This window comes from Panthera tigris, chromosome X (genome assembly GCF_018350195.1).
Source record: "Panthera tigris isolate Pti1 chromosome X, P.tigris_Pti1_mat1.1, whole genome shotgun sequence".
Taxonomy (NCBI): Eukaryota; Metazoa; Chordata; class Mammalia; order Carnivora; family Felidae; genus Panthera; species Panthera tigris.
In genome coordinates this window covers 52,371,898-52,384,029 of record NC_056677.1, presented here as the reverse complement: position 1 = coordinate 52,384,029, position 12,132 = coordinate 52,371,898, and the positions used below count along the sequence as shown (strand labels likewise).

The following is a 12,132-nucleotide window of genomic DNA, read 5'->3' as shown; positions in this document are numbered from 1 at the left end:
CTCCAGGCTCTGAGCTGTAAGCAGAGAGCCTGATACGGAGCCCAAACTCACAGACGGCGAGATCATGACCTGAGCTGAAGTCGGGCGCTTAACCGACTGAGCTACCCAAGTGCCCCTCAGACAAAGTAGGTTTTAAAACACAGTATGTAACAAGAGATGAAAGGCATTATATCATAATTAAGTGGTCTATCTATCAAGAAGATCTAACAATTGTAAATATTTATGTACTCACCTTGGGAGAACCCAATTATATAAATTGATTAATAACAAACATAAAGAAACTCATTGATAATAATGTCATAATTGTAGGAGAGTTTAATACCCCACTTAAAGCAATGGAAAGATCATTTAAGCAGACAATCAACAAGAAAACAACAATTCTGAGAGACACATTGGACCAGATGGACTTAACCAATATATACAGAATATTTTATTCTAGAGCAGCAGAATACACGTTCTTCTCAAGTGCACATGAACATTCTCCAAAGTAGATCGCATAATGGATCACAAATCAGCCCTCAACAGGTATAAATATATTGAGATAATACCATGCATATTTTCAGATTAAAATGCTATGAAACTTGAAATTAACCACAAGAAAAAATTTGGAAAGTCCTCAATGGGCTAACCAGGAAATTAAAGAAGAAATTAAAAATTACAGGGAAGCAAATAAAAATGAAAACACAACAGTACAAACCCTTTGGTATGCACCAAACACAGTCCTAGGAGGAAAATACATTGCAATTCAGGCCTATCTCAGGAAACAAAGGGGCGCTTGGATGGGTCAGTTGGTTAACCGTCCGCCTTCAGCTCAGGTCATGATCTCATGGTTTTTGAGTTCGAGCCCCACATTAGGTTCTGTGCTGACAGCTTGGAGTCTGGAACCTGCTTCAGATTCTGTGTCTCATTCTCTCTCTGCCTCTCCCCCACTTATGCTCTGTCTCTCTCTGTCTCTCAAAAATAAGTAAAAGTAAAGAAAAAAAATTATAAAGAAGCAAAAAAGTCCCAAATACACAACCTAACCTCACACATAAAGGAGTTAGAAAAGTGGCAGCAAATAAAGCCCAAAGCCAGCAGAAGAAAGGAAATAATATTAGAGCAGAAATAAAGAATACAGAGTCTCGGTAAAACAAAACAAAACAAAACAAAAACATTAAAACAGATCAATGAAAGTAAGAGCTGGCTTTTTGAAAGAATAAACGAAATTTATACCCCCTAGCCAGACTTCTCAAAAAGAAAAGAGAGAGGACACAAATAGATAAAATCACAAGTGAAAGAGGTGAGAACACAACCAACATCACACAAATACAAAAAATTAGAAGAGAATACCATGAAAAGTTATATGTCAACAAACTGGACAATATGGAAGAAATGGACAAATTCCTAGACACTAATACACTACCAACACTCAAACATGAAGAAATAGAAAATTTGGACAGGCCCATAACCAGTAAATAAATTGAATTGGTTATTAAAAACCTCCCAACAAGTAAGAATCCTAAGTCAGATGGCTTCACAGGGCAACTCTACCAGAAATTTTTTTTTTTAATTTTGTAATGTTTATTTATTTATTTATTTATTTATTTATTTATTTATTTATTTAATATGAAACTTATTGTCAAATTGGTTTCCATACAACACCAAGTGCTCATCCCAACAGGTGCCCTCCTCAATACCCATCCCCCACCCTCCCCTGCCTCCCACCCCCCCATCAACCCTCAGTTTGGTCTCTATCAGACATTTAAAGAAGAGTTAATACCTATTCTTCTCCAAGTATTCCAAAAAATAGAAATGTAAGGATAGCTTCAAAACTCATTCTATGAAGTCAGCATTACCTTGTTTCCAAAACCAGGCAAAGACTGCACTGAAAAGGGGAATTACAGGCCAATATTCCTGATGAACCTGGATGAAAAAAACTCAACAAGATACCAGTAAATTGAATTTAGCAGTACATTAGAAGAATTATTCAGCATGATCAAATAGGATTCTTTTCCTGGGCTATAAGCCTGGTTCAGTATTCACAAATCAGTCAACATGGTATACCACATTAATAAAAGAAGGCTTAAAAACCATATGATCTTCTCAATAGATACAGAAAAAGCACTTGACAAACACAACATCCTTTTTGTATAAAATCCCTCAAGAAAGTGGGGCTAGAAGGAACATACCTCAACATCATAAAATCCATATATGAAAGGCACACAGCTAATATCATCCTCAATGGGAAAAAAATGAGAGCTTTACCAAAAGATTAGGAATATGACAGGGATGTCCACTCTCACTACTGTTGTTCAACGTAATACTGAAAGTCCTAGCCTCAGAAATAAGACAACAAAATGAAATAAAATGTATCCAAATAGGCACAGAAGAAGTCAAACTTTCACTCTGCACAAATGACATCATAATCTACATGGAAAACACGAAAGACTCCATCACAAAACAGCTAGAGCTGATACATGAATTCTGCAAAGTCAAAGGATTTAAAATCAATGTACAGAAATTGGTTGTATTTCTATACACCAATAATGAAGCAGCAGAAAATATATCAAGGAATCAATCTCATTTATAACTGCACCAGAAACAATAAGATAACTAGGAATAAACCTAACCAAAGAGATAAAAGATATTTATGCTGAAAATTATAGAAAGCTTACGAAAGAAATTGAAGGAGACACAAAGAAATGGAAAAACATTCCATTCTCATGGATTAGAAGACAAAATGTTGCTAAAATGTTGATATCCAAAGCAATATACACATTCAGTGAAATCCCTATTACATAACAACATCGTTCCTCATAGAGCTAGAACCCAAAAATTTTAATGGAACCATAAAAACCCCAAATAGCCAAAGTAATATTGAAAAAGAAAAACAAACCTGGAGGTATCACACTTCTGGACATTAAGCTGTATAACAAAGTTGTAATCATCAACACAGTATGATATTGGCATAAAAACAGACACATAGATCAATGGAATAGAATAGAGAACCCAGGGGTGCCTGGGTGGCTCAGTCAGTTAAGTGGCCGATCAGGTCTTGATCTCATGGTTCATGAGTTCAAGCCCTGCATTGGGCTCTGTGCTGACTCTCGGAGCCTAGAGTCTGCATCAGATTCCATGTCTCCCTCTCTCTCTGACCCTCTCCTGATCACCCTCTCTCTCTCTCTCTCTCTCAAAAATAGCATTAACATTTAAAAAAAAAGAATACAGAACTCAGAATGGGCCCACAAATATATGGCCAGCTAATCTCCGTCAAAGGAGGAACAAGTATCCAATGGAAAAAAGACACTTTCTAAAGCAAATGGTGCTGGGAGGACTATACAGTGACATGCAGAAGAATGAAATGGGATCACTTTCTTACACCCTACACAAAAATAAATTCAAAACGGATGAAAGACCTAAGTGTGATACAGGAAACCATAAAAATCCTACAGGAGAAATCTCTTTGACTCAGGCATGTAACTTCTTCCTTAATTTGGTTCTGGAGGCAAGGTAATAAAAGCAAAAATGAACTATTGGCACCTCATCAAGATAAAAAGCTTACGCACAGTGAAGGAAACAATCAACAAAATTAAAAGGCAACTGATGGAATGGGAGAAGACATTTGCAAATGACATATCAGAAAAAGGGTCAGTATCGAAATCTATAAAGAATTTACCAAACTCAACACCCAAAAAACAAAGAATCCAGTCAAGAAATGGGCAGAAGACATGCATAGGAACTTTTCCAAAGACCTCCAGATGGCTAACAGACACATGAAAATATACTCAACATGACTCATCATCAGGGAAATACGAGTCAAAACCACAGTGAAATGCCACCTCGGACCTGTCAGAATGGCTAAAATTAAAAACTCAGGAAGCAACAGATGTTGGTGAACATGCAGAGAAAGGGGAACCTTTTGCACTGTTGGTGGGAATGCAAACTGGTGCAGCCACTCTGGAAAACAGTATAGAAGTTCCTAAAAAATGAAAAATAGAGCTACCCTACAACCCAGCAATTGCACAACTACATGTTGATCCAAAGGATACAAAAAATGCTGATTCAAAGGGGAGCATGCCCCTCAATGATTATTGCAGCTCTGTCAACAATAGCCAAACTATGGAAAGAGCCCAAATGTCCATTGACTGAAGAATGGATAATTAGATGTTCTATATATGCGTATACACACACACACACACACACACACATATATATGTGTGTGTGTGTGTATATACATACATATATACACACATATATAGAACATTTAATATATATATATATATACATACATATATATATACATGTATATATAAGTGTATATATACGTACATATATTTACGTATATATATACGTGTATATATATACATACATATACATGTATATATATTTATACATATACATGTAAATATATGTACGTATATATACACTTATATATACACGTATATATATATGTATGTATATATATGTATATATATACACACATATATATATACGTAAATATATGTACGTATATATACACTTATATATACACGTATATATATATGTATGTATATATATGTGTATATATATACACGTATATATATATACGTATATATGTACGTATATATACACATATATATATACACATATATATACACATATGTATATACACAATGGAATACTACTCAGTGATGATAAAGAATGAAATCTTGCCATTTGTGACAACATGGATGGAATATATATATATATATACATATACATATATATGTATACATATGTATACATATGTATATACACAATGGAATAATAGTGATGATAAAGAATGAAATCTTGTCTTTGTGACAACATGGATGGAACTACAGGGCATTATGATAAGTCAGTTAGAGAAAGACAGATATCATAAGATTTCACTCATATGTGGAATTTGAGAAAGTCAATAGAATTGCATAGGGGAAGGGAAATATTAGATAAAAACAGAGATGAGACAAACCATAAGTGACTCTTCAATCCAGAAAACAAACTGAGCGTTCCTGGAGGGGGAATGGGTTCGGGGGATGAGTTAAATTGTTAATGGGAATTAAGGAGGTCACTTGTTGGGATGAGCAATGGGTGTCATATGTAAGAGACTGGGTTCTACTCCTGAAGCCAACACTATACTGTATGTTAACTAACTTGTATTTAAATAAAAATAAATAAATAAAAATTAAAAAGGAAGAAAAAAGTGGCACTTGTGTTTTCTCATCTAAAGCTAATTACCTAAATGTTTTGCTTAGCTATCACTATAATATTCTTGTTTCCTTGGCAAGTTTAGAGTTACATAAAAATGACTAACATTACCCTTGGAATTAAGCCATATATACTGAGAACTGCCTTGAAATAATCATCTACTATAAAGTCCAACCTGATTAAAGTTACTTGGGTGGTCTTCCCTGAGATAAATTGGCATTAGGTACTGATTAATATCCAGAATAAGTGAGCTGAAAGATAAAACTGTGACTCTTCTCTCTGTTTTCTGTACTTTGGGTTAGAACATCTTCCCCAACAAATCATGTTCTTAATTTGGGAATGCAAAGAATCTTCTTTTAGGAGCAAAATTCAGAAACAATAAGCTGATCTAAGAAAATTGCCTTCCAATTTTTCAATTTCCATATTTTTGGGATATGGTAATTAGAAGAAAAAGGAAGAGTCTGCACTGAAATAAATATAATGCTTTACTTCAGTCAACATTAAAAACATTAAAAGTAAAAGAAAATATTAATTCAAGTCATTTTATAAGATTAATAAAAAAAATCTGTGGTACTATTTTCTAAAATAACAGAATTTGGGCGATTAATGACTATGTAGAGACACAGATCAGTTTCCTTAGTAGATACCAGACCATTTTCTCCTCCAGCCTCCTTTTTAACAAGCACCAGATGGGGTTAGATCACATGACCTTTGAGGTCCCTCTTTGCCCTGAAATTTTATAACTCTCTGAGTTAGTAGTAGGGGAGTTGTCCATCCTTAAAACAATACCCTCACTGTCAGCTGTATGTACACACATCAATCACATGCACTCACACTTTCATACTTTAGCAAGTATTAGTAACAGTTTACATTGTTTAGTGCTTTTTTTGTCCATAGCCAAAATTTATTGAAAAACTGACACCAAAATAGACAACTGATGTGCACCTTACAAAATTAAAAACAATTACATTATCTTTATAGATTAACTGGAATTACTGAGCTGATAAGGCTCTCTGTGATATAACACAAATTCAGGAGGATATAACATTAATATGGATCATTAGTGTTGCTTTCTTCTAAATGAAAAGCCTTCTGTGAGTCTGGCATTTCCTCCTCTTGGCTGGCGCAACAATGTTAAACAACCTATACCAAAAAACACACCGTCTGATCATGGCTGAAAACCGTGGTACTCTTGTAACAACCTGGACATTTTACATCGATAAAATAGGAATATGGGCTTTGAGCTAGCTATTTCTTTTTATGTTTTTTTTCCTTTCCTCTTAAGGATGGGTGTAGTATATTTCTAGCTAAAGGCATATTGATTCTTTTGAAAGCCCAGCCAGTCCTTAATTCTTTTTAATTTACCAAATATTTTCACATATGCCACCTTATTCAACCATAGCAATGATATAGGAGAGAAGGGGACAACATCATCCCTTTTTTTACCAATGAAGAAGCAGATTCAGAGACAAGACATTCTTTTTTTTTCTGTAACTAGACAATCTGCAAGACTTACCTTAGGTACCATCTTTCATGAGGAAAACACGGACTGATTAAGATTAAAAATTGAATTCAGAACACTTTTATCTGAATTCCTATTGTACTTAAGGTATGTTATATGCATTTTACTACTAAAGTGTTATTTTTTTCTTGTCTGTCTTGTCCAATGTGTTGTATAAAGAAATATAGAGTGAGTTAAGATGGTAGAGGATTAGGGAGACCCTAGGCTTGCTTCATCCCTTGAACACTGCTAGATAGTTATCAAATTGTTATGAACATCAAAGAAACCAACTAGAGGTTTGAGTGAACAAAACCTGCAAGACTACATGTAGAAAATTGGAAGGTAGGAGGTGCTGTGAGTTTAAGTGGGGAGGTACTGCTCTGGGTCCAGCTGGGGTGAAGAAGCTTGCTTACTTGGGCTACTGCAAAGTAGTATAAGCAGGGGAGCACAGAATATGAACTTTTAGCAGCCAGCTACCATGGGGGAATTGCCTGGCTTAAAAGTGCTCAAGTGGTGAAGCGGGATAGAATCCCAAGAGTGACAGCATGGTTCGACAATCCATTGGGTAAGAAGAAAGACTGGTTGTGCCATGTGCTATGCTGTTTCCAGGCATGAGAGGGGATTCTTTCTGGCTGAGGGCTGCAAGCAGGGGGGCTGTTTTTTTTGCTGTTTTGACATAAACTCTGAATAGCTGGACAGTCATGCCACTCTCCCCTCCCCCAACATAAATGGGCCAGCAAAAGCCTGTTGAGTCCCTCTCCCAGATCCCAGAGGAGCAGTGTAGATCTGCACCCCTGGAATCCCTAAAATTTGGAGTTTTGAAACTCAGTCATGCGCCTGAGATAAAAAGCCTGGACACAAGCTGGTGAATATGGGGCTCTGAGGGAAATCAGAGACACAATAGGAGTGATTAATTCTCTTCTCTGAGAATTCCCTGAAGAGTGTGTGTGTGGGAGGATGTGCAAACATTCAGCTCAGGAGCTTATAGAACAGGGGAGGGCCATATTCATTCCACCCTTCAGAGCTGAAAAACCTTCAAGGAGCAAAACAGTACCAACTGGTGGAAGCCGGAGCTAATTAAACCAAGCCCCGTCCCCCCTGAACCCTGGAGGCACATTTGCACCTAAACAAGTGAGTCTGAGAATCATCACAGCAGAACCTTCTTTCTTCCAAAACCAGCACAAACAATTCCCTTGCACCAAGTCTATGGAGCATAGTGTTGCAAAGCTTCAGCTCTAGGGGAAATAGGATCTAACTTCCGTTTTACTTTTACTCTTCATTATTATTTTTTCATTTATTTTATTTTTCAATTTCTTTTTTTTTTTACTTTTTAGCATTATTATTTTTATTTTTATATATACATATTCTTTTATTCTTTCTTTTATTGTTTATTGTTTGTTTGTATTTATCTATTTTATTTTATTTTTGGACCTAGATTCTTTTATTTTTTTAAAATTTTTTTTAACGTTTATTTATTTTTGAGACAGAGAGAGACAGAGCGTGAACAGGGGAGGGGCAGAGAGAGAGGGAGACACAGAATCTGAAACAGGCTCCAGGCTCTGAGCTGTCAGCACAGAGCTGACGCGGGGCTCGAACTCACAGACCGTGAGATCATGACCTGAGCCGAAGTCGGATGCTTAACCGACTGAGCCACCCAGGCGCCCTGGACCTAGATCCTTTTTTTTTTTTTTTTTTTTTTTTAATATATGAAATTTATTGTCAAATTGGTTTCCATACAACACCCAGTGCTCATCCCAAAAGGTGCCCTCCTCAATATCCATCACTCACCCTCCCCTCCCTCCCACTCCCCATCAACCCTCAGTTTGTTCTCAGTTTTTAACAGTCTCTTATGCTTTGGTTCTCTCCCACTCTAACCTCTTTTTTTTTTTCCTTCCCCTCTCCCATGGGTTTCTCTTAAGTTTCTCAGGATCCACATAAGAGTGAAACCATATGGTATATGTCTTTCTCTGTATGGCTTATTTCACTTAGCATCACACTCTCCAGTTCCATCCACGTTGCTACAAAAGGCCATATTTCATTCTTTCTCACTGCCACGTAGTATTCCATTGTGTATATAAACCACAATTTCTTTATCCATTCATCAGCTGATGGACATTTAGGCTCTTTCCATAATTTGGCTATTGTTGAGAGTGCTGCTATAAACATTGGGGTACAAGTGCCCCTATGCATCAGTACTCCTGTATCCCTTGGGTAAATTCCTAGCAGTGCTATTGCTGGGTCATAGGGTAGGTCTATTTTTAATTTTCTGAGGAACCTCCACACTGCTTTCCAGAGCGGCTGCAACAATTTGCATTCCCACCAACAGTGCAAGAGGGTTCCCGTTTCTCCACATCCTCTCCAGCATCTATAGTCTCCTGATTTGTTCATTTTGGCCATTCTGACTGGCGTGAGGTGATATCTGAGTGTGGTTTTGATTTGTATTTCCCTGATGAGGAGCGACGTTGAGCATCTTTTCATGTGCCTGTTGGCCATCTGGATATCTTCTTTAGAGAAGTGTCTATTCATGTTTTCTTCCCATTTCTTCACTGGGTTATTTTTTTTTCGGGTGTGGAGTTTGGTGAGCTCTTTATAGATTTTGGATACTAGCCCTTTGCCCGATATGTCATTTGCAAATATCTTTTCCCATTCCGTTGGTTGCCTTTTAGTTTTGTCGGTTGTTTCCTTTGCTGTGCAGAAGCTTTTTTATCTTCATAAGGTCCCAGTAATTCACTTTTGCTTTTAATTCCCTTGCCTTTGGGGATGTGTCGAGTAAGAGATTGCTACGGCTGAGGTCAGAGAGGTCTTTTCCCGCTTTCGGCCCTAGGGTTTTGATGGTTTCCTGTCTCACATTCAGGTCCTTTATCCACTTTGAGTTTATTTTTGTGAATGGTGTGAGAAAGTGGTCTAGTTTCAACCTTCTGCATGTTGCTGTCCAGTTCTCCCAGCACCATTTGTTAAAGAGACTGTCTTTTTTCCATTGGATGTTCTTTCCTGCTTTGTCAAAGATGAGTTGGCCATACGTTGGTGGGTCTAGTTCTGGGGTTTCTATCCTATTCCATTGATGTATGTGTCTGTTTTTGTGCCAATACCATGCTGTCTTGATGATTACAGCTTTGTAGTAGAGGCTAAAGTCTGGGATTGTGATGCCTCCTGCTTTGGTCTTCTTCAAAATTACTTTGGCTATTCGGGGCCTTTTGTGGTTCCACATGAATTTTAGGATTCCTTGTTCTAGTTTTGAGAAGAATGCTGGTGCAATTTTGATTGGGATTGCATTGAATGTGTAGATAGCTTTGGGTAGTATTGACATTTTGACAATATTTATTCTTCCAATCCATGAGCAGGGAATGTCTTTCCATTTCTATATATCTTCTTCAATTTCCTTCATAAGCTTTCTATAGTTTTCAGCATACAGATCTTTTACATCTTTGGTTCGATTTATTCCTAGGTATTTTATGCTTCTTGGTGCAATTGTGAATGGGATCAGTTTCTTTATTTGTCTTTCTGTTGCTTCATTGTTAGTGTATAAGAATGCAACTGATTTCTGTACATTGATTTTGTATCCTGCCACTTTGCTGAATTCATGTATCAGTTCTAGCAGACTTTTGGTGGAGTATAACGGATTTTCCATGTATAATGTCATGTCATCTGCAAAAAGCGACAGCTTGACTTCATCTTTGCCAATTTTGATGCCTTTGATTTCCTTTTGTTGTCTGATTGCTGAAGCTAGAACTTCCAGCACTATGTTAAACAACAGCGGTGAGAGTGGGCATCCCTGTCGTGTTCCTGATCTCAGGCAAAAAGCTCTCAGTTTTTCCCCGTTGAGGATGATGTTAGCTGTGGGCTTTTCATAAATGGCTTTTATGATCTTTAAGTATGTTCCTTCTATCCCGACTTTCTCAAGGGTTTTTATTAAGAAAGTGTGCTGGATTTTGTCAAAGGCCTTTTCTGCATTGATTGACAGGATCATATGGTTCTTCTCTCTTTTTTTTTTTTTGTTAATGTGATGTATCACATTCATTGATTTGCGAATGTTGAACCAGCCCTGCATCCCAGGAATCAATCCCACTTGATCATGGTGAATAATTCTTTTTATATGCCGTTGAATTCGATTTGCTAGTATCTTATTGAGAATTTTTGCATCCATATTCATCAGGGATATTGGCCTGTAGTTCTCTTTTTTTGCTGGGTCTCTGTCTGGTTTAGGAATCAAAGTAATACTGGCTTCATAGAATGAGTCTGGAAGGTTTTCTTCCCTTTCTATTTCTTGGAATAGCTTGAGAAGCATAGGTATTATCTCTGCTTTAAACGTCTGGTAGAACTCCCCTGGGAAGCCATCTGGTCCTGGACTCTTATTTGTTGGGAGATTTTTGATAACCGATTCAATTTCTTCGCTGGTTATGGGTCTGTTCAAGCTTTCTATTTCCTCCTGATTGAGTTTTGGAAGAGTGTGGGTGTTTAGGAATTTGTCCCTTGCTTCCAGGTTGTCCAATTTGTTGGCATATAATTTTTCATAGTATTCCCTGATAATTGTTTGTATCTCTGAGGGATTGGTTGTAATCATTCAATTTTCATTCATGATTTTATCTGTTTGGGTCATCTCCCTTTTCTTTTTGAGAAGCCTGGCTAAAGGCTTGTCAATTTTGTTTATTTTTTCAAAAAACCAACTCTTGGTTTCGTTGATCTGCTCTACCGTTTTTTTAGATTCTATATTGTTTATTTCTGCTCTGATCTTTATTATTTCTCTTCTTCTGCTGGGTTTAGGCTGCCTTTGCTGTTCTTCTATTTCCTTTAGGTGTGCTGTTAGATTTTGTATTTGGGATTTTTCTTGTTTCTTGAGATAGGCCTGGATTGCCATGTATTTTCCTCTCAGGACTGCCTTCGCTGCGTCCCAAAGCATTTGGATTGTTGTCTTTTCATTTTCGTTTGTTTCCATATATTTTTTAATTTCTTCTCTAATTGCCTGGTTGACCCACTCATTCATTAGTAGGGTGTTCTTTAACCTCCATGCTTTTGGAGGTTTTCCAGACTTTTTCCTGTGGTTGATTTCAAGCTTCATAGCATTGTGGTCTGAAAGCATGCATGGTATAATTTCAATTCTTGTAAACTTATGAAGGGCTGTTTTGTGACCCAGTATATGATCTATCTTGGAGAATGTTCCATGTGCACTTGAGAAGAAAGTATATTCTGTTGCTTTGGGATGCAGAGTTCTAAATATATCTGTCAAGTCCATCTGACCCAATGTATCATTCAGGGCCCTTGTTTCTTTATTGACCGTGTGTCTAGATGATCTATCCATTTCTGTAAGTGGGGTGTTAAAGTCCCCTGCAATTAACACATTCTTATCAATAAGATTGCTTATGTTTGTGAGTAATTGTTTTATATATTTGGGGGTTCCGGTATTCGGCACATAGACATTTATAATTTTAGCTCTTCCTGATGGATAGACC

At 37.0% G+C, this 12,132-nt stretch overlaps 1 pseudogene; it reads right to left on the bottom strand.

The window, feature by feature from the left end:
- Window positions 1-6,244: 6,244 nt before the first annotated feature.
- On the bottom strand, window positions 6,245-6,501 carry LOC107180203 (annotated as a pseudogene).
- Window positions 6,502-12,132: the final 5,631 nt, after the last annotated feature.